This window comes from Cynocephalus volans, chromosome 11 (genome assembly GCF_027409185.1).
Source record: "Cynocephalus volans isolate mCynVol1 chromosome 11, mCynVol1.pri, whole genome shotgun sequence".
Classification (NCBI taxonomy): Eukaryota; Metazoa; Chordata; class Mammalia; order Dermoptera; family Cynocephalidae; genus Cynocephalus; species Cynocephalus volans.
In genome coordinates, this window is record NC_084470.1 from 62759934 (window position 1) to 62782833 (window position 22900).

General features: G+C 40.4%; 1 protein-coding gene across 2 annotated transcripts in view; it reads right to left on the reverse strand.

Annotated features, from left to right (window-relative positions):
* SFMBT1 (Scm like with four mbt domains 1) overlaps nucleotides 1-22900 on the reverse strand; it is a 142849-nt gene that overhangs the window by 109862 nt on the left and 10087 nt on the right. The window lies entirely within an intron of this gene.

The following is a 22900-nucleotide window of genomic DNA, read 5'->3' on the forward strand; positions in this document are numbered from 1 at the left end:
AAAGAATACCTCTCTTGACCTTCTCGTGCCCTCCAAGTACTTCTTTTCTCTGCTTCCTCTTCACAGTAAGCTGTCTCATCTCAGAGATGCTGTTTCCTCACTTCCTCCCCAATCTGGCTTCAGTCTTCCTAACCCACTGACACTACTCTTGTACAGGTCACCAATGACCTTCTAATCTGCAAATCCAATGGTTTCTTCTCTTATCTTACTAGGCCCCCCATTCTACACAGTCAACTGCCCCTCCTCAAAGCATTTTCTTCTCTCAGCTCCAGTGATACTACTCTCCTGGTTTTCCTTTCATTCTAGCCAATCCTCAGTCTCATTTGCTACCTTCCCCAGAATCATACAAACTCTAAAGCTTGGAATTCCTCAGAGTTTGGGACTGAGTTCTCCTTTTTTTTCTCATATACATCTGACATTCTCTTCCTAGGTGATGTCATGCAAACTCATGGCTATAAACACTATCAATGATAATGAGGATTCACTTCCTGAGCTCCAAACTCATACGTCCAACTATTCTTTATTTTCCTCTTTTTTTTTGGTGGCTGGCCTGTATTGAGATCCAAACCAACCACTCATTTGGAATGTCCTTTTTTTTTTTTTTTTTTTTTGTCTTTTTCGTGACCGGCACTCAGCCAGTGAGTGCACCGGCCATTCTCATATAGGATCCGAACCCGCGGCGGGAGCGTCGCTGTGCTCCCAGCGCCGCACTCTCCCGAGTGCGCCACGGGCTCGGCCCTGGAATGTCCATTTTAATACTGCATGGACAACCAAAACTGAACTCTAATGTTGTTTTCAAACCCAACTCTCCTCAGATTTCCCCATCTCAGTACTACACAATCAACTAACTCAAAAACTTAGAAACCATTGTTAATGGCTTCCTCACCTCACCCTGTCCATTAGCAAGTCCTATTGAGTCAATGCCATCACATATCTTGAAATCAATGGCTCTTCTCCATTTTCACTGCCATCAGCTTAGTCCATGCCACCTGATCTATTGCAGTGGCCTTTAAACTATCTCCCTTTCCACACTTGGAAGTCCATTCTCCACACAGCATATAGACATCTTTTATAAGGCAAAGCAAATCATGTCATAATCCTACTTAAAGTCTTTCAGTAGATTTCCGGTCAAGATGGCAGAATAGACAGTCCCCAGCATCACTCCTACAAATCAACGAATTTACAACTATAAAAATGTAACATCAGCGAAGCTGGGGCCGCTGGAGCACAGGTGAAGAGGAAGAGAGACCTATGGAACTCATGAAGGCAGGAGAAAAAACAAAGAGAGAGAAAAAACTGCTCCCAGCATTTTGGGCTGCAGGTGCTTTAATGCTGGAGCACATGGAGCAGGAGCCGGCAGAAGCTGCAGCTGTTCCCTTCAGATGGAGTTACTTGGAGGCAGAAGGGGAGAAGAGGACTTCGGTGGCCCCCAGGACAGCAAGACCACTGACAGGGTTCCCGTGGACCCACATAGGAGTGAGGAGCCAGAACAGCTGAAAAAGGGGAGCCACTCAGAGGCCGGTCAGTCATCACAAGGGACTGGTGCACAGCCTGTCCCATGGGAAGTGTTTGGAGCACAGGTGGTGGGGGAGATGGGCCCACTGGGAGAACACTAGGACACAGCAAGGACAGCCAATCTGCCCCCCAATCAGTGCAGGACCACTCAGAGGAGACTGGTTGGGAATGCAGAAATGCATGGGGTGCAGTTAGATGAAAAAACTCAGGCCCAGATCAGAGTTTCTATACAACCCCTGTGTACCAAGTATCTGGAGAGCTGGAAGTACCTATAAGGTCAACCATTAAACACTGAGCTGCACAAAAAGCCTTCCCTAGTGAAACAGCAGCAAAGCAGCAATTTACCTCAACCACACAGCTCAAGTACTGGTTCCCACAGGAAGTTCCCCGGGGTTAGCAGCAAGCAAAGGACAAAAACTTAATTCCGGCCCAGACACACCATGAATGCCTTGGGGCCCATCAGGCGACATGAGGCATGGAGCCAGGGGCAGGACCCCTGCCCACAACCACACACACCACCAGCACCTCGGCGCCCCACCCAGGAACCCGAGGATTGGAGCCAAGGACCGGACCCCACTCCCACATACAGGCATATCACCAATGCCTAGGGGCCTGCCCGGGGACCCAGAGCTAGCAGCCAAGGACCAGACCCCCTTCCCACAACCAGGCACACCATGACAGTGCCTCAGGGACTGCCTGGGGACCCAAGGCATGGAGAATGGGACCAGACCCCCCTCCCACACCAGACACACCATGCCAGTGCCTCAGGGCCCACCCTGGGACCCGGGATAAGGAGCTGGGACCAGATCCACCCTCCCACAACCAGGCATGCCAGGACAGTGCATCAGGACCAACCTAGGGGCCCGAGGCATGGAGAAGGGGACCAGACCCCCCTCCCAAAACCAGGCACACCTCACCAGCACTTCGGGGCCCACCTAGGGACCCAGGGTAAGGAGCTGGGGACCAGACCCCCCCCCACAACCAGGCATACTGGGACAGCACATCAGGGCCCCCGCCCAGGGGCCCGAGGCATGGAGAAGGGGACTGAGACCCTCCTCCCACAACCAGGCACCCCATACCAGCACCACGGGGACCCAGGGTATAAAGCCAGGGACCAGACCCCCCTCCCACAACCAGGCACCCTGTGCCAGCACCCCGGGGACCTGGGGCATGGAACCAGGGATTGGACACTCTCCACAACCAGGCACAGTGCCAGCACCATGGAGCAGGCCAAAAATATCTCCTCCATGTGGGTGGTCCACCACAGCCACCACGATAACCATGGCCGCCGTGAAGGCGGCTAGATGCCACAACCACCATGCAGATGGTCCACCAGCCCCTGGAGTGAGATGACACAAGGAGAGTCACCAGCAGAAAAGAAAGGAGGAGGATGTCTATCTCCACAGAGCCAATTTCATAGTGACAGAAGAGACATCTGTTCTATGATAGTACTGGGGGACCTGATCACACCTCTTAGCATTGGACAGGTCATTTGGGCAGCAAATCAACATAGTAACCATTATTCTTTCAGAGGGAGAGAAGAAATCTGGGGTGATTAGAAGGGGGAGGGGGGAGAGAAAGGGGGATGAGGAGGTATTGGACAAGGGGCATAAAGAATAATTACAATTTGTAACAGTATATATGCTAGTAATATTATTTGATCAATATATCTCAATGTTGAACCCCAAAAATATAATCAATTTTGATTCAATAAAAATTTTAAAAATAAATAAACAAATTAATTAATTAATTTTAAAAAGCCTTTCAGTAGCTTCCTATATAGTAAAATTCAAATTCCTTCCTGGGATCTACAAGGCCCTGCAAGATCTGGTTCTTACTTACCACTCCAACTCCTTTCCATTCATACTCCTTTTATTGGTTCCTCCTTCACTACAGACTCCAACCTCAGGGCCTTTGCAAGTGCTATCCTCTCTCCCAGAGGGCTCTTCACACTAATGCTTTTCACCCTCCACATCTTAAAGTCACCACTACATAAAGATTTTTTTCTAATCACTCTATAGAGCACATCCTCTTCTTATATCTAACATGTCACTCAGCTTTCCTGCCTAGTACTTATCACAATTACTAGATTTTATTTATTTCCTTACTGGTTTATTACCTCCCTATCTTCCTGCAATACAAGCTTCTGTCATTTTGGGGTAGTATATGTAATGCCAATATATATTTGTAGAATGAATGACAGAAAGAATAAATCAAGAATGGAGGAAGGAGAGAGAAGGGGAAGCAAAGAAAAAAGAACACATTTTCAAGCTATAGCTAGGTTTCTACCCAGAGTTGTATAATATAGCTTTTTCCATACAGTAAGTGAAAGTAGAGGTCCCCATTGGCTAAGCTGAGCCTCACAGTAATATTCCATATATGAGTATAACGTAACCTATTCATAAAGTACAGCTCTAGCAGCAATCTGTTTATTTTATACTCAGTGAATTTCTATTAAAAGATCAAAATCAGTTACTGCTTTTCTATAACCAGTCTTGGAAGTCACCAGTGCACACCTAAATTTGCCAATGTAAATTCAGGGAAAATTTTGTTTAAAACAAGAGGATGAAAAAATAATATAAAATACAAGTGTTTTATGCCCCAAATCATTGGAAAATGCCTCTAAAATAGCAAAATGTTAAAGTTGTGTGATGGGTAAATACGAGTACATTATATTACTATCTTTTGTGTATGTTTAAATTTTTCTGTAATAAAAAGTTAAATATATAAAAGTAAATGCCTCTAAGAAGTCAAAGGAGAATAAGGAACTCTGGATCACAGATATATTCCCAGCTCAAGTGCACTCTATTGCCATTTGGATATTTAATTTAAATGAGTTGATAGTTTCTAACAGTGTGTTCATAAGACATCAGAGCCTTTTGGGAAACATCTGAGAACACAGAAAAGTGGGACTGCCCTCTCACCTGCTCTGTGTCACAGCCTTCCAGTCTCAGCATCACCAGCCCAGCACCTTTCTACAGGACTCTCCAATAACCACAGCTCAAAAACAGAGCAACTTCAGGGAAAGAATAAAATCATTTAAAAGGGGAAAGGAGTGGAAGCATGTAGAAGGGAAAAACAAATTATTTTTGCTTAAATTCAAACAGAACATTTTCTTCCAAAAATTTTGATGAGGTAATAATATTTCTTCTACAGAGGCACTTCAAATTCAGAAAGGGATTTACAGAAGACAAAATGCAAAACACCAGAGGCCAGCATCCCCACCCAATAAAGTCCCTCTTCTCAAGTTTTCCTCACTGTAATCTAGAATTCCTCCACAGTGTGAAATAAAATGTTATGGCTGTCAGTGGTTAAAAGGTGAAAATTAAGCCCTCATTTACTATGTGACACAAATTTAGAAGAATCTAAATTATTCTGACAGGTGTTTGTATTTTTGCTATAGAAATAGCCTCGTCTAAGGGAAAACAAAAATAATAGTTTATTTTCAGTTTGTTTGGATTGAAGAAAATAATTTTTAAATCCTATTAGGAAATTAAAAGACTGCTGCTAGCTACAATTTTAAGAAATTGATCATATCCTGACGAGTAAATCCGTGAACATAATGAGACGGATCCAACCCAGAACATAAAAGATGTGTTTATTTATGTTTACAAGTAGCACAAGAATCATCCTTAAATAAAAATAATTAGCATTGCAAAAATCCAAACCAATTTGATGAATGAAATAAGCTGGTACTTGAATATAAATTGTCCAATTCATCAAAAACATGATAAATTACTCCCTAAAGATACTTTTTAACATTAAAAGCCCTTAGAATTTTGGTTTCTTTCTTTTTTGACCAGTAAGGGGATCGTGCACCACGCTCTGCCAGTGAGCGCACCAGCCATCCCTATATAGGATCCGAACCCACGGCCTTGATGCTACCAGTGCCGCACTCTCCCGAGTGAGCCACAGGGCCGGCCCAGAATTTTGGTTTCTAAGGAAAGAAAGGGTGTTGAATTTCATGAAAAATAAGTTATGGTAGAATTCTAAATCTGCAAATATAATCACTGGCATATAGGATTTTTTTTTCTTTGGCGGGGAGGTTTTTTCTTTTCTTAGCCAATCAATGACAGACCTCACATATTCAGACACTCAACATGAATCCCTCGGCCATTCCTAACTGGGGCAGTGAAGTGGGGGAAAGGGCAGAGGAAACAAAATTTACCAGTTCCTATCATTTCCACTATTTTCTCCCTCTATCTTGAGATTAAAAATGTTGTCATCCAGAATGGACAAGCAAAACACAGTACAGACATACAATGGAATATTGTTCAACTTAAAAAGGAAGGAAATTCTGACATATGATACAACGTGGATAAACCTTTAGTACACTATGTTTGTAAAATTAGTCACAAAAATACTGTATGATTCTACTCATATGAGGTACCTAGAATAGTCAAACTCATAGAGTCAGAAAGTAAAATGATGGTTGCCAAGGGCCAGAAGGAGAGGGAAATGGGGAATCACTGTTTAATTGTTAAATACTTTCAGTTTTGCAAGATGAATAGAGTTAGGGAGATGGATGGCAGTGATAGTTGCACAACATTATGAACATACTTAATACCACTGAACCATACATTTAAAAATGGCTAAGACGGTAAATTTTATTTTACCACAATAAAAAACTTAGGAAAAAATAAAATGTTGCCATCCCTGATGAAAAATAATCATAGATTGACTCATGTCATAAATGATGATGAGCACTGGATATGAATGTAGTTAGCAATCACGTATATTTAGATTTTGATGTCTTTGTTCATAAAGTGAGAAGAGAATGAAAGGGAGAAGAGGAGCAACATGATACTGGCAATGACTCTTAGGGGCAGTGGAGAGCTAGGGATGACTTGAGTGGCAAAGAGAGGGGCACTTAATCGGATGCACTCCTGTCACATCTTAAACCTTTAAAGACAGCAGGGCCCTGAGTACTGACTCTTCAATCAAATCGGAAGAGGCCAATATGATCCTTTAGGTGGCAGCAATCTAATCTGGGACACAACTGGGCCCAAACACAGACTTACTGAACTCAAGGAAATGACTACTTCATCACACTAAGAGATCATAGCCACACTGAAGATGTTTCTTTCGTGTTCCATTTCTGGAGGCTGAGTTTAGTTTTGTGGTTTAACACATGGATGTGACTAAGCTAAGCTGGGATTTAATTCTTAGCTTTCTTACGTTTCAGTCATGATTTACGATCTTACCCTATGCTATTTGGTGTCACAGCCCAAACTACTCAGTTTAATTTGTTCTACATCTAAGTTTATCTCCACACATGAATTAAATAAACACCACCTGTGCTGAAACAGTGTACGTTGGTACTTAGCCCCTTCACCCTTCCAGATTCTCCCCTGAATCACCAGGCCTGAAATCTACATTTCCAAGCCCCCTTGTCAGGTCTGCTCCCATTAGGTTCTGGCAGCAACATGGGCAAGAGTACAGGTTCCTGCTTGGTGGCAGAGAACTACAGCAGTATCAGTGAAAAATGGGGGTTTGTAGGTACCTTCTCCCGTTTGCTCCTCCAGCCCTTCCTTTTGTAACTAATTCCTAGAATTACATCCCCTTTTGATTGAAGCACCTGGAGTGGTTTCCTGATTAGACACTGACTGGTAGCCCATCAAATTCAGAATTTATATACCAGGGTAGGCAGCTATGGTATAAGATATTTATTCATCCAGTCATTACACAAATTTTTATTGAGCATCTACTATAGGCCAGACCCTGTTCTAGGTACTGGAGGTATAAAAGGAAACAACCCAGCCAACAATCCTTGTCCTCAAGGAGCTTACATTCTAGTGGAGGAGAGATACAATAAATTCTAGTGGAGGAGAGAGAGGATAAATAAGTAAAACACATAGTGTGTAAGATAATAAATGTTAAGGGGGAAAAAATTAAGCAGGGGCAGGGATATGAAATGTTGGAGGTGGGCTGAAATACAGAGTCACTAGGGGCACCTTTGGGAAAAGATCTCAAGGAAGTGAGGGAGCTACTACTATGCACATATCTATAGGAAGAGCACTCCAGGCAGAGGGAACAATATGTGCAAGGGCCCTAAGGAGGGAGCCCTCTTGGCATGTCAGAGAATAGCAGTAGTCCTATTTGGCTGGGGTAGATAATGGAGAGGATGTCTGAGAGGTGGGGAGCCTTGTAGGCTATGATAAAGGCTTTAGTTACAGCAGTAGATTCTGAGCAGAGGAGTGACTTCAAGTGTCTAACTTGTTAAAAGGGTCCCTCTGTGTCAACAGTAGACTATAGAGGGCAAGGGCAGAAGTAGGGGAAACAGGAGGCTCCTGCAATATTCCAAATGAGACTGAATAATAGCTGGGACCAAAGCGTTGGCAGTGAGGATGCTGACCAAATTCTAAATATAATTTGACCTCCTATGTGATCCTTAAGTAGTCAGGGACTGGTCCCTGAATCTTGCTGGAATTTACACAACAGAAATTTATATGGGACTCCTACCAGGTGAGAATATCATGGCTTTAGCCAAAGATAAATAATTGTAAATTAACATTCTGCAATGATCAATATAGGGAAAAACTAATGTGTAATATGCCAGGGTTATGAAATTTTTAATGTTTTTATAGAGATATTAAAGAAACAGTATAGAAATAAGAGGATATTTAAAAACGTTCATGGAAAAATTCATATCAACTTTTAATTCTATTTTTCCATGAACTTTTTGAGGTACCTTCATGTAGAAGAATTCATAAATTCAGTTTTTATTAAACTGATCAAGTTAGAGATAAAGTATTACCTAATTAGCTGTATTTCCAAAAGGAAAATGATCATATGTAAATTTTCTAGAGATCCAGTGAAGAAATTTAGAACTAGAAGTAATCTGGGAGTCCCATTCCCTTCATTTTTGGACCAAGGTAATAAAGCCCAAATATAAATGAAGCCTGGTCCTTCTTCAAGCATCAAAACTCATACTGTGATGGAAATATTTCTAAAATATATTTTTACTTCCTGGTCTTCTTAAAACAGAGACTTCTGAACACACTTTAACTTTTCCTTGCTACCTCTGGCCTCTCAAAAGAACTATGCCCAGCCCAGGTGTAATGTTGGACTTTGCTAACTGCTGCCTCCAGCCCTAACAATTTCTTCATCTTACTCCCAGCTGATGCTGTCTGATCTACAGAAGGTTGGAAAATAGTTAAGAACCATAAATCAGCTTTGGTGAAGCAGCTTTATAATGATTATTGACAGCACCTAGAACCTGGTTTTGCTTGCTCTTGGTGTTGGGCTGTGTTTTGAAGGGCTAAGATTGCCCCAAATGGAAGGATGGATAGGTGATGTACGTACAGTCCTTTAGAAAAAGTTCTAACCCCAAATGCAATTAACCACTTTTGAGAAAGTGTAAAGTTTTAAATTACTTAAAGCAAAATTAATTTTCTAACAAAATATTAGCACTATAAACATCACTACATGAAACAGCAAATTGCCAAGGTAATGTTTATGTCTTAGCTTAACAGTATAAATAGAAAAGTAATAAACAGGAAAAGTAATAAAAGTGCACCTCATTTCTCCTAAAATCTATTACCCCATCGAAATTTTCCAGTAGGCTAACACGAACTAAGTTTTTTGGTCTCTTTCCTACCATTCTACCAAAATCGTTTTAATTTTTAAAATTAACAATAAAAATACTTTATCGAATTGCAAAGGGAAGATTCACAAAACCATAAATCAAAATAGCACATGACTCACAAATAAGCACTCAACTCAGCAGATAACGTAAAGGAAAAATGTTGGGGGCCCATTTAGGATATACTGTAATTCTTGCCACGCTGCATATTCACGGACTCAAGTCAACAGAGTTGACCCTCCCTCCCACCACAACAGTAGCCACAGACACCCAGGAGCTTGACACCACGCAGTAGCCGCACCCACCAGACACTTGACTGCAGTGACACAAAGAGAGTCACCAGTGGAGACCAGAAAAAGAAGAGGACATTTCTCTCCTCAAAGCCCACTCCAGAGTACCCAAAGCCACCACAGAGTAATAAAAGAAGCAACTGCTTTACCAGATGACCAGACATCAATGTAGAGATACTAGAAATACAAAAATCAAAGATATGGCACCACCAAAAGAATACAATAACTCTTAAATACCATACGCTACTAGAGCAGGAAACCCTTCAAATGACTGAAAAGAAATTCTGAGCAACAAACTTAAGGAAACTCACTGAGATACAAGAAGACTCAGACCACATAAGGAAATGAGAAAAACAATCCAGGAAATGAAGGAGGAAATTTACAAAGAGATTAATACCTTAATAAAGAATGTAGCAGAACTCATGGAACTGAATTCACTCAACAAAATAAAAAACATAACCAAGAGCTTAAGCAGTAGGCTAGAACTGAAGAATTTCTTTCTTTTTTTTTTTCTTATTAGCACAAATATTTAATTTTATTTTGTCGATATACATTGTGGCTGATTATTGCTCCCCATCACCAAAACCTCCCTCCCTCCTCCCTCCCCCCCCCCCAACAATGTCCTTTCTGTTTGCTTGTCGTATCAACTTCAAGTAATTGTGGTTGTTATATCTTCTTCCCCCCCCCCAGGGTTTTTTTTTTTTGTGTGTGTGTGTGTGTGTGTGAATTTACATATTAATTTTTAGCTCCCACCAATAAGTGAGAACATGTGGTATTTCTCTTTCTGTGCCTGACTCGTTTCACTTAATATAATTCTCTCAAGGTCCATCCATGTTGTTGCAAATGGCAGTATTTCATTTGTTTTTATAGCTGAGTAGTATTCCATTGTGTAGATGTACCACATTTTCCGTATCCACTCATCTGATGATGGACATTTGGGCTGGTTCCAACTCTAGGCTATTGTAAAGAGTGCTGCAATGAACACTGGGGAACAGGTATACCTTCGACTTGATGATTTCCATTCCTCTGGTATATTCCCAGCAGTGGGATAGCTGGGTCATATGGTAGATCCATCTGCAATTGTTTGAGGAACCTCCATACCATTTTCCATAGAGGCTGCACCATTTTGCAGTCCCACCAACAATGTATGAGAGTTCCATTTTCTCTGCAACCTCGCCAGCATTTATCGTTCAGAGTCTTTTGGATTTTAGCCATCCTAACTGGGGTGAGATGGTATCTCAGTGTGGTTTTGATTTGCATTTCCCGGATGCTGAGTGATGGTGACCATTTTTTCATATGTCTGTTGGCCATTTGTATATCTTCCTTAGAGAAATGCCTACTTAGCTCTTTTGCCCATTTTTTAATTGGGTTGCTTGTTTTTTTCTTGTAAAGTTGTTTGAGTTCCTTATATATTCTGGATATTAATCCTTTGTCAGATGTATATTTTGGAAATATTTTCTCCCACTCTGTTGGTTGTCTTTTAACTCTGTTAATTGTTTCTTTTGCTGTGCAGAAGCTTTTTAGTTTGATATAATCCCATTTGTTTATTTTTCCTTTGGTTGCCCGTGCTTTTGGGGTTGTATTCATGAAATCTGTGTCCAGTCATATTTCCTGAAGTGTTTCTCCTATGTTTTCTTTAAGAAGTTTTATTGTTGGGCCGGCCCGTGGCTCACTCGGGAGAGTGCGGTGCTGATAACACCAAGGCCCCGGGTTCGGATCCCATATACGGATGGCCGGTTCGCTCACTGGCTGAGCGCGGTGCTCACAACACCAAGTCAAGGGTTAAGATCCCCTTACCGGTCATCTTTTAAAAAAAAAAAAAAAAAAAAAAAAGAAGTTTTATTGTTTCAGTGTTATTGTGTCTTTTGATTTAAATCCTTAATCCATTTTGAGTTGATTTTAGTATACGGTGAGAGGTATGGATCTAGTTTCATTCTCCTGCATATCGATATCCAGTTATCCCAGCACCACTTGCTGAAGAGGCAGTCCCTTCCCCAGTGAATAGGCTTGGTGCCTTTGTCAAAGATCAGATGGCAGTAAGTGTGTGGGTTGATTTCTGGATTCTCTATTCTATTCCATTGGTCAGTGTGTCTGTTTTTATGCCAGTACCATACTGTTTTGGTTATTATAGCTTTGTAGTATAGCTTAAAGTCAGGTAGTATTATGCCTCCAGCTTTATTTTTTTTGCTCAGCATTGCTTTGACTATGCGTGGTCTTTTATTATTCCATATGAATGTCTGGATAGTTTTTTCCATTTCTGAGAAAAATGTCTTTGGAATTTTGATGGGGATTGCATTGAATTTGTACATCACTTTGGGTAGCATGGACATTTTCACTATGTTGATTCTTCCAATCCAAGAGCATGGGATATCTTTCCATCTTCTTATATCCTCTCTAATTTCTCTCAGCAGTGGTTTGTATTTCTCATTATAGAGATTTTTCACCTCCTTGGTTAACTCAATTCCTAAGTATTTTATTTTTGTGGTGGCTATTGTAAATGGGCAGGCTTTCTTGATTTCTCATTCTGCATGTTCACTATTGGAGAAAAGAAATGCTACTGATTTTCATGTGTTGATTTTGTATCCTGCTACTGTGCTGAAATCATTTATCAACTCCAAGAGTTTTTTTGTAGAGGTTTTAGGCTGTTCGATATATAGGATCATGTCATCTGCAAACAGGGACAGTTTGACTTCATCTTTTCCAATCTGGATGCCCTTTATTTCCTTCTCTTCTCTGATTGCTCTGGCTAGTACTTCCAACACTATGTTGAATAGGAGTGGTGAGAGTGAGCATCCTTGTCTAGTTCCTGTTCTTAAAGGAAAAGCTTTCAGCTTTTCCCCATTCAGGATGATATTGGCAGTGGGTTTGGCATATATGGCTTTAATTATGTTGAGATACTTTCCCTCTATACCTAACTTATAGAGGGTCTTTGGCATGAATGAGTGCTGAACTTTATCAAATGCTTTATCAGCATCTATAGAGATGATCATATGGTCCTTGTGTTTGAGTTTATTAATATGGTGTATTACATTTATTGATTTACGTATGTTGAACCAACCTTGCATCCCTGGGATGAATCCCACTTGATCGTCATGAATAATTTTACGTATGTGTTGCTGTATTCTGTTTGCTAGTATTTTAGTGAGGATTTTTGCATCAATATTCGTCAAGGATATCGGCCTGTAGTTTTCTTTTTTGGTTATATCTTTACCTGGTTTTGGTATCAGGATGATGTTTGCTTCATAGAATGAGTTTGGGAGATTTGCGTCTGTTTCAATCTTTTGGAATAATTTGTAAAGAATCGGTGTCAATTCCTCTTTGAATGTTTGGTAAAATTCTGCTGTGAATCCATCTGGTCCTGGACTTTTCTTTGTTGGGAGCCTTCTGATAACAGCTTCAATCTCCTTTATTGTTATTGGTCTGTTCAAATTTTCTACGTCTTCATGGTTCAGATTTGGGAGCTTGTGTGTGTCCAGAAATTTATCCATTTCCTCCAGATTTTCAAATTTGTTGGTGTATAGTTGTTTATAGTAGTCTCGAATGATTCCTTGTATTTCAGATGAATCAGTTGTAATATTGCCTTTTTCATTTCTAATTTTTGTTATTTGAGTCTTCTCTCTTCTTTTTTTTGTAGCCATGCTAATGGTTTGTCAATTTTATTTATCTTTTCAAAAAACCAACTTTTTGATTCATTGATCTTTTGAATTGTTTTTTGGGTTTCAATTTCATTCAGTCTGCTCTGATCTTAATGATTTCTTTCCGTCTGCTAACTTTAGGTTTGGATTGTTCTTGTTTTTCTAGTTCTTTAAGGTGAAGTGTAAGGTTGTTCCCTTGCCATCTTTCCATTCTTCTGAAGTGAGCATTTAATGCAATAAATTTCCCGCTTAATACTGCTTTTGAAGTATCCCACAGGTTTTGGTAAGATGTATCATTGTTTTCATTAGTTTCAATAAATTTTTTGATTTCCTGCTTGATTTCTTCTTGGACCCATATGTCATTAAGTAGAATGCTGTTTAATTTCCATGCATTTGTATACTTTCCAGAATTTCATTTGTTATTAATTTCTAGTTTTAATCCATTGTGGCCTGAGAAGATACATGGGATAATTCCAATTATTTTGAATTTATTGAGACTTGATTTGTGACCTAATATGTGATTTATCCTGGAGAATGATCCATGTGCTGATGAGAAGAATGAATATTCTGAGGCTGTTGGGTGGAATGTTCTGTAGATATCTGCCAATTCCAATTGGTCTAGAGTATTGTTTAGATCTTGTGTTTCTCTGCTGATTCTTTGCCTAGATGATCTGTCCAATATTGACAGTGGGGTGTTCAGGTCCCCTGCTATTATGGTATTAGTGTCTATTTCCTTCTTTAGGTCTAATAGAGTTTGTTTTATAAATCTGGCTGCTCCAACATTGGGTACGTACATATTTATGATTGTTACGTCTTCTTGATGGATCAGTCCTTTTATCATTAAGTAGTGTCCCTCATTGTCTCTTTTTATGGTTTTTAGTTTAAAGTCTATTTTGTCAGATATAAGAATAGCTACTCCAGCTCGTTTTTCTTTTCTGTTTGCATGGTAAATCTTTTTCCATCCTTTCACTCTTAGTCTGTGTGAATCTTTATGGGTGAGGTGGGTCTCTTGTAGGCAGCATATAGTTGGGTCCTCCTTTTTGATCCAGTCAGCCAGTCTGTGTCTTTTGATTGGGGAATTTAAGCCTTTTATATTAAGAGTTGTTATTGAAAGGTGTTGATTTATTCCTAGCGTTTTATTGGTTGTTTGGTTGTCTTAGGTGTCTTTTGTTCCTTGCTTTCTGATTTACTGTTTGGTTTCTGTGTTTGTTGGTTCCTTAGGTAGTAGAAAGCGTTTTTGTTTGATTGTTTTTTCTTCATGAATGCCATTTTTATTATACTAGTGGGTTTTGATTTTTCTTGGGTTTTTATGGCAGTGGTAGTTATTTTTCAGGAACCAAACCCAGTACTCCCTTGAGGATTTCTTGTAAGGGGGTTGTGTGGTAGTGAACTCCCGCAGTTTTTGTTTGTCTGAGAAATATACTATTTGCCCTTCATTTCGGAAGGATAGCCTTGCATGGTAGAGTATTCTTGGCTGGCAATCTTTGTCTTTTAGTATTTTGAATATATCATCCCATTCCTTTCTAGCTTTTAGGGTTTGTGATGAAAAGTCTGATGTTAGCCTGATTGGGGCTCACTTATAGGTGATTTGACACTTCTCTCTTGCAGCTTTTAATATTCTCTCTTTGTCTCTGAGTTTTGCCAATTTGACTATAACATGTCTTGGAGAAGGCCTTTTTGGGTTGAATACGTTTGGAGATCGTTGAGCTTCCTGGATCTGAAGATCTGTGATTTTTCCTATACCTGGGAAGTTTTCTGTCACTGTTTTGTTGAATATGTTTTCAATGGAATCTCCATTTTTCTCCCCTTCTGGAATACCCATGACTCGGATATTTGAGCGCTTAAGGTTGTCTGATATCTCTCTCAGATTTTCTTCAATGTCTTTGATTCTTTTTTCTTTCTTTTTGTCTGCTTGTGTTATTTCAAACAGCCCATCTTCAAGTTCAGAGGTTCTCTCTTCGACTTCGACAAGCCTGCTGGTTAAACTCTCCGTTGTGTTTTTTATTTCGCTGAATAACTTCTTCAGTTCAGCAAGTTCTGCTACATTTTTTTTCAGGACATTGATTTCCTTGTACATTTCCTCTTTCACATCCTGTATACTTTTCCTCTTTTCATCATGATGTCTAGCTGAGTTTTCTTGTATCTCATTCAGTTTCCTTAGAATTATCACTCGAAATTCCTTGTCAGTCATTTCAAGGGCTTCTTGTTCTATAGGATGTAGAGTTTGAGATTTATTAACTTTTGGTGGTGTACTTTCTTGATTTTTTGTATTTCAGGTATCTTTTTTTTGATGTTTATTCATTGTGGCAGGGGGTTTCACAGTCTACCGGTTTGAGACTATTGGCTAACTAAGATGTTGCTGTGGTTGCCAATTTGGTATGGCTACCTCCGTGACTGCTCAGTTGGCCTCTAGTGCCTTGTGTGTATGGTTGCCTCAGGTCTTGGGCCTCTCCGGGGAGCCACCTTTCTGGTCAGCTTGGACTCTGCTGGGCCGCTGGATCACGTACCACAGGGTGTGTGATCTCTGTTGAGCTTTCACTTCCCGTGCAGGACTTCACCCTCTTCCATGTGCTCTGGCCCCGGCTGTTGGATCATGCAGTGGTAACCCCACAGGGTGTGTGGTTTCTGTCGAGTCTCCGCCTCCCTTGCTGCACGTCTCCCCACTCTGTGCGCACTGGGCTGGGCTGGGACATGTCTTCTGCAACCCTCGTCTATCAGCTGGGCCTTCAAGACCCTGCTCGGCACCGCCTCGCCCAGGAATTCTACCAGGTTTCTGGTAGGCACAGACGACCGGTCGCTCTGGGTGCCTTTGTAGCACTGTGTCGATCTTTCTTGGGACTTGTTCACCTTTGTATCCCCCCGGCATGGACCGAGTCTAGCGCCCGCCTGTAGTCAGCTCTCCGGCAGGTTCAAGAGGACTTGGGAACTCTCCTACCACACTATTCCAAACCAGAAATTGGTTAGGCGTTTTTCCGAACTGGTGGCCGCAGAGATGGTATCTGCCTCCCAGTAACAGGAACTTTACCAGGGGCCGGAGTCCAGGGTGTGGTGGAGTGACAGTTGGCCCCGCCCATACTTCCTTGCCCTCCTAACACTGGTCGGGGATGCCCCATGCCACCAGCCCCGCCAGAGAACCGCAGAGAGAGTGGGAGGGGAGGCCGGCCCGCAGGCCCTGGGAAGCCCCACACCGGGGCAAGCAAGTGGGAAGGCTCAGTGAGGAGCCGAGCCGGGCCAGAGCTGCCAGCACCTGGGAAAATGGAGGCAGCCCAGGGGCGGTGAGTGGCCTGGTGATGCAGGTGGAAGCCGGGTGGGCGTTAGCCCCCAGATTAGGGCCAGGCCAGGGGTCACTCACAGGGCTGCGCCAGGTCGGGCGCTCACTCTCTGCCTCTGGTTTGTCGCCTTCTCCATTCTCGGCCGCCGCCGCCTCGGGCTGCTCGCTCGGTCCCGCGGCGCGGCTCGGGCGCTCCCAGGAATATTCTTTTATGCCGGCCTGAAACCTCGAATCCTGAATAGGGCAGCTGGCCGCCTTCAGCGCGGCCCCAGCCTCCGGGATCCTGTCTGCATCCACAGCAGCCCTGGCGCCGTGTTCCCTGTTTAGAGACTCGTTTTTGCAGCTAAGAAACAGTTCTTTTCCTGCTCCATTCTTCAAAGCTGTTGCCTGTAAATGAGGCAGCCTCTCCTGCCGAGGGCAAAGTGGCGGTCACCCCCACGACCAGCCACCAGCAGCGGTCCTCCCTTAAGAGATGGCAGGAGGAAGGTCCACAAGTTTCCCGGCTGCCTAGAACTGAAGAATTTCTGATCTTGAAGATAGTCTTTACAAAATAACCCAGGCAGATAAAAAAAGGAAAAAACAATTTTAAAAAATGAAAAAAATCTAAGCACACAAACATTCGAAGCATGGGTGTTCCAGAAGGGGAGGAGAAAGGGGAAGGCATAAAAAACCTATTCAATGAAATAACAGAAAACTTCCCAGGTACAGGGAGAGACACGGACCTTCAGATCCAGGAGGCTCAATGATCCCCATACAGATTCAACCCAAAAAGATCTTCTCCAAGACACATTATAGTCAAACTGGCAAAGCTCAAAGACAAAGAGAGAATGTTAAAAGAAGCAGGAGAAAAGCATCAAGTCACCTATAAGGGAGCCCCTGTCAGACTAACAGCAGACTTCTCAACAGAAATTCTACAGGCCAAAAGAAAACGGGATGATATACTCAAAATACTAAAAGAAAAAAACTGCCAGCCAAGCACATTATACCCAGTAAGGCTGTCCTGCAGTAATGAGAGAGAAAGAGTGTATTTTCCAGACAAACAAAAACCATGAGCGTTTACCACCACATGACCAGTCCTGCAAGAATCAAGGGAGTCCTGCATCAGCAATCTGAAAAATGATAATCACTCATCTTACTAGCTATAGTTCTGTTCAAGCTCTCTGTTTTTTCATAACTCAGTCTTGCTGGATGGTGTGTTTCTAGGAATTTATTCATTTCAACTAGATGATGTAATTTGTTGACCAACAATTATTCATAATATTCTCTTATAACCCTTTCGACTTCTGTAAATTTGGTTGTAATGACTCCTCTTTCATTTCTGATTTTAGTTATTTGAGTCTTCTCTTTTTTCTTAGTCCATCTAGGTAAAGATCTGTCAACTTTTGGTTTCATTGATTTTCTCTGTTGTTTTTTTTCTATTTTCTATTTCTTTTATCTATGCTCTAATTTTTATTATTTACTTCCTTTGCTAGGTCTGGGCTTAGTTTGCTCTTCATTTTCTAGTTTCTTAAGGTGCAAAAGTGATTATTGATTTGGGATCTTTTTTATTAATGTACACATTTAACATTAAATAAATTTCCCTTTTAGAAAAATATTTACAAAAGAGTACTTAAGTCTGTAATTATGATAAAAATAAAGCAATAGAAGAAAAAGCAATGCCTGTTAAAAAGCAATCTCATCTTTATTTCTAAAGTCTTTATGGCACAATTTGAATTCAGTAAAACAGGGATGGGTGGAGGGATTGGGAATATGGAGGGGTCCCTTCTACTCTCCTCCTTTAAAACTATAGTAACTTCCTATTTCTTGCCATAATGCTAAAAAAAATAAAAAATAAAAAAAATTCCACTTGCTTCTTGAGCAAGGTTGCAAAATCTCTTAAATGTCAGGCTCCTTTGTAACCAAAGTTTAAAAGATTCAAATATATTATTAAGCCTGCGACTTTAGTTCAGTTACATTTCATATTTTAATATGAAATGCTAGTCATATTTTTATAAGTAAACAGTTTTACATAATATTATTTTGTTTCTAAACTAACAAAGAACTTTAAAATTAGTGAAGAGTCCAAATTTCCAAAACTTACCCCAGCCAAAAATCAGTTCAGTAAAAAACTAAAGGGTTTTCCCCTCCAACAGATTCAAGTTTTCCAAAACTTCTCCATTTCCAAGCAGGACAGAGCGGGTGGGAAGGATGATAGGCTAAGCCTAAGCCTGTCAGACCCTCTTCCACCTCTGTAGATGCCAACTCCTGGTCTCAGGGACCCCCAGTCCTCATCCCCATACAGCCACCATCAGCACTCCCACAGGAAGAGCACAGATTCAACTGACAATGGTGGGAGGCAAGTGGATCAACTGCATTTGATTCTGTAGCTCAACCCGCAGCTCATGCATCAGCGAATAGTAACAGACTCTCATCAGTCACACTAGGGCAAAGGAAATGGAGTTGCCCCACCCCACGCCCACATTAGAGCTAGATTGCTGATTGCCTCTTCCTAACTACAGTACTACCGTGAAAAGTAAAGCAAGTGACAGGAGCCAGTGCCCTTCAATTTGATTTTTACTAATGGAAATGCATTTGTCGAAGATCTAATGATGCACAGTTATCTTGGAAAAAGTAATGTTATACGTTAATATGATTAAAAACTGAAGTTGAGGAAAGGAATTGTGCTAACCTAAAACATTAATCAAAATAGATACTTCAAAATATGACATAATACTGGCTTGTCATTTTTAAAAAAATCTGAACATTCAGAACTGAACTTAACACGGTATAAAAGTCTCCAGAGTTACAAAAAATATATATTTCTTAGATCCCTTACAAGTTAATTGTTTATTCATACCTCCACTTAACATATATGTAATATATGTAATATTTGCCAGGCACTGTTTTCAATACCAGGGATGCTATAGTGATTAAAGGCAGACACAGTTCCTGCCTTCACAGAGTTTTTAACAGTAAATACAAAGAACAATGTATTAGTGTATTGTCTATTTCTCCTACAAGGCACAATAAGGAAAAACATCCTTGATATAGGCACACATTTTAATATTCTCTACAGTGTGGCTTTAAAGCATTTTATAATTAAAACTGAATTATTAAAATGAGCTAAAAATAAGAATATTTCACATATGACAAGTGCCACAAAGAAAACCAACATTGGTGAGAAAGTAGTGCCTGGGGAGTAGAGGTAAGGATGTTTAGGGAAGGCTTCATCACTGATCTAAACCCTTCACAATGCAAAGGAACTAAGTGTAACAAACTTAGCGTGTGTATACATGGGAGAGACAGAAAACCCATGTGGCAGAGTGTGGGAAAGCAGGTAGAAAGTGGTAGAAGTGGGCAGGGAACAATTCACAAAGGGCACTGTAGGCCACACTAGGAATTTGGATTTCATTCTAACTACTATGAAAAACCACTGGCAGGCTCTAATACCCCTGGGAATGATAAGATGGGATCTGATTAAATAATGACCATTTCTTGTTTAGACTATAATACATTTTCAAGTAGAAATAACGATAAATGCTGGTGCTACAGTACTGCTTCTGTGCTTTCATCCAGCTATAACTTATCTAATATCTGCTCTGTGCTAGACTGTGTGCAAGGTACTGATGAGGCATAAAACTGGGCCTCCAACCTTGAGCTCACAACCTAGTAGAGATAAGAAACACTGAACAAATAATTACAACTGCAATATTTCTAAGAGTGGAATATGTAGAATGCTGGGGGCACTCAGGGCAAAGGGTGGTTAATCTGGCCTGAGGGAGTCCAGAAAGGAAGACTTTATAGAAGCCCTGGGTCTTACAGGACAAGCAGGGATTTCCTCAGTGGGGCATTCCCCAAAGTGCTACACCCAAGCCACTAATAAGATAAGAGAAAACTTAGGGGCTACTAAAGGCTCTTCCTTTTAGAGTATTTATGTAAATTTATTAAGGTTAAATGAAGAGGAAAAAGAGTTAATATATAAAACTTGCAACTGTGACTTCAGGTACTGCTTCTTAAAACAAGGCTCTATTAAGAACTTCAATAATTTGGTTTTTGCAAAAGACTAAAATAGGTGGTAGTCTACATGTCATTTAAACAAGCAAGCCTATGCTCTATTCAGTGTGAGTGTGTATATGTGTGTTACACCCATTGTGAATTGGGGTTAAAAACTTTTTTTAATATTAACTTTTTTTGCGGCCATTTTTATTCCCTACACTGAAAGCTTTTATCTAAATTTTGAAAGACTTTGAAAAAATTCTCTCTACTTAGATTCAAAAATTAAAATTTTTCCAATTTTATCTCTCTATATATACATGTACACATGTATACAAACACATATTTTATGAGCCATTTGAAAGTGTTGAAGACCTCACCTCTAAACTCTTTGGCCTGCATCTCTCAAGAATAAACACATTCTCCCATATAACTACAATGCCATTATCACACCTTAAAAAAAAAATCCTTAACATCACCTATTACCAGGTACATATTTTTTAAAAGTTTTAAGTACAAAAGGTTTTTGTGACAACCTTACTGAAGGAGTGTATTAGGGGCCTTCAAAAAGTTCATGGAAAATACGTATTATGAAAAAACTATGTATGGACTGCAAAATTTTTTTGCACCAAAATAAACTCATACTAACTTGTTATAACATTTCTGAACAGGCTCTCGTTTGAGGCACTCAGAAGGACAAGACGTCAATTTGAAAAGAGCCCCTATCAGAGCAACATGAACTCTACTAAAATTGAAGCAAGAAAAAACATCAAATTTATGGTGAAGCTTGGGTGGAAGAATGGTGACATTACTGACGCTTTACGAAAAGTTCATGGGTACGATGCCCCAAAGAAAACAGCAGTTTATAAACGGATAATTCATTTTAAGAAGGGACAAGATGATGTTGAAGATGAAGCCCACAGCAGCAGACCATCTACATCAATTTGCAAGGAAAAAATTAATCTTATCCATCCCCTAGTTGGAGAGGACCAACAATTAACAGCATAAACAATAGCAACACCAAAGACATCTCAATTGGTTCGGCTTACACAATTCTGACTGAAAAATTAAAGTAAAACAGACTTTCTACTCAATGGGTGCCAAAACTGCTGTGCCCAGATCAGCTGCAGACAACAGCACAGCTTTCAACAGAAACTTTAAACAAATGGGATAAAGATCCTGCAGTATTTCTTCAAAGAACTATAACAGGAGATGAAACAGCTTTACCAGGATGATCCTGAAGACAAGGCACAATCAAAGCCATAGATACCAAGAAGTGGAAGTGGCCCAGTCAAAGCAAAAGCAAAGGTCGTGGCAGCAATTTTGGGGGATGCTCAAGGCAGTTTGCTTGTCGACTTTCTGGAGGGCCAAAGAACAATCACATCTGCTTATTATAAGAGTGTTTCGAGAAAGTTAGTCTAACCTTTACTGGAAAAACACCCAGGAAAGCTTCACCAGAGAGTCCTTCTCCACTACAATCATGCTCCTACTCATTCTTCTCTACAAACAAGGGCAATTTTGCAAGAATTTTGATGGGAAATCACTAGGCATCCACCTTACAGTCCTGATTTGGCTCCTTCTGACTTCTTTTTGTTTCATAACCTTAAAAAATCTTTGAAGGGCACCCATTTTTCTTCAGTTAATGATGTAAAAAAGATTGCACTGATGGTTAATTCACAAGACCCTCAGTTCTTTCGAGGCGGACTAACTGGTATCATAACTTACAAAAGTGTCTTGAACTTGATGGAGCTTATGTTGAGATACAGTTTATGTTTTATATTTTTATCTCTTAATTCCATTTTCCATGAACTTTTTGAAGTCCTCTTGTATTTTAACAAACTGGTTAGATTTATTATTACTTGCATTTGATTATAATTATTTTTAAAATGTAATAATACTTTATAAAATTTAAGTTAAAAAGTCAATTTTTAAAAGTTTACTTTAACAATATTAAAGGATAATTGTGGTAATCAAATATAGCAAAAATTGTGAAAGTGGTACATGCAAGACTGACATTGTGAGAGCACTGCCATCATGGAAAAACACTCTAGGCACAGGGAGCATCTAGTAAGAAAGGATGTCCAGAAGAGTAGGTTTTGGTGAGACTGGAGTGTAGGGGCCATGCAAGAGGGAGGTGAGTTGGACAAGTGGACTAGGCATGAGCTCTTTGAGGGTTCTGTATGCCTTCCTGAGGAATCTGGACTTTACTCTGCCCATTGTGGAATTTTTATGTGATAAAATCAAATTTGTTTAGAAGGCTCTATTTGGCCACAGTGTGTGGGATAGATTAGAGAAGAGGGGGACCATTTGGAGGCAACAGAACAAGGTTTATATTTTTCACTGCAAACATAAGCATGTAACATTTTAGTTATGTGATGGGTTGAATAAACATGCTATACAGGTAAATAAAAAAAATTAAGTTTATCTTGAATGTTCATGTTGGAGAAATGCAACTTTAAAGAGAAAGGTAGAGTCAATAGAGATGTAAATTTTGAGAGGAGTCCTTCCGCATTTTGAATGTTTCAGCATTTAATGGAGCTGGCTCTTTTTAATCCCTAGTTTCACTATCCAAAGTGGCTTTCCTCTTCCTCAGCGAGATTCATCACTGGCACTAATTTCATATTTATCAGTC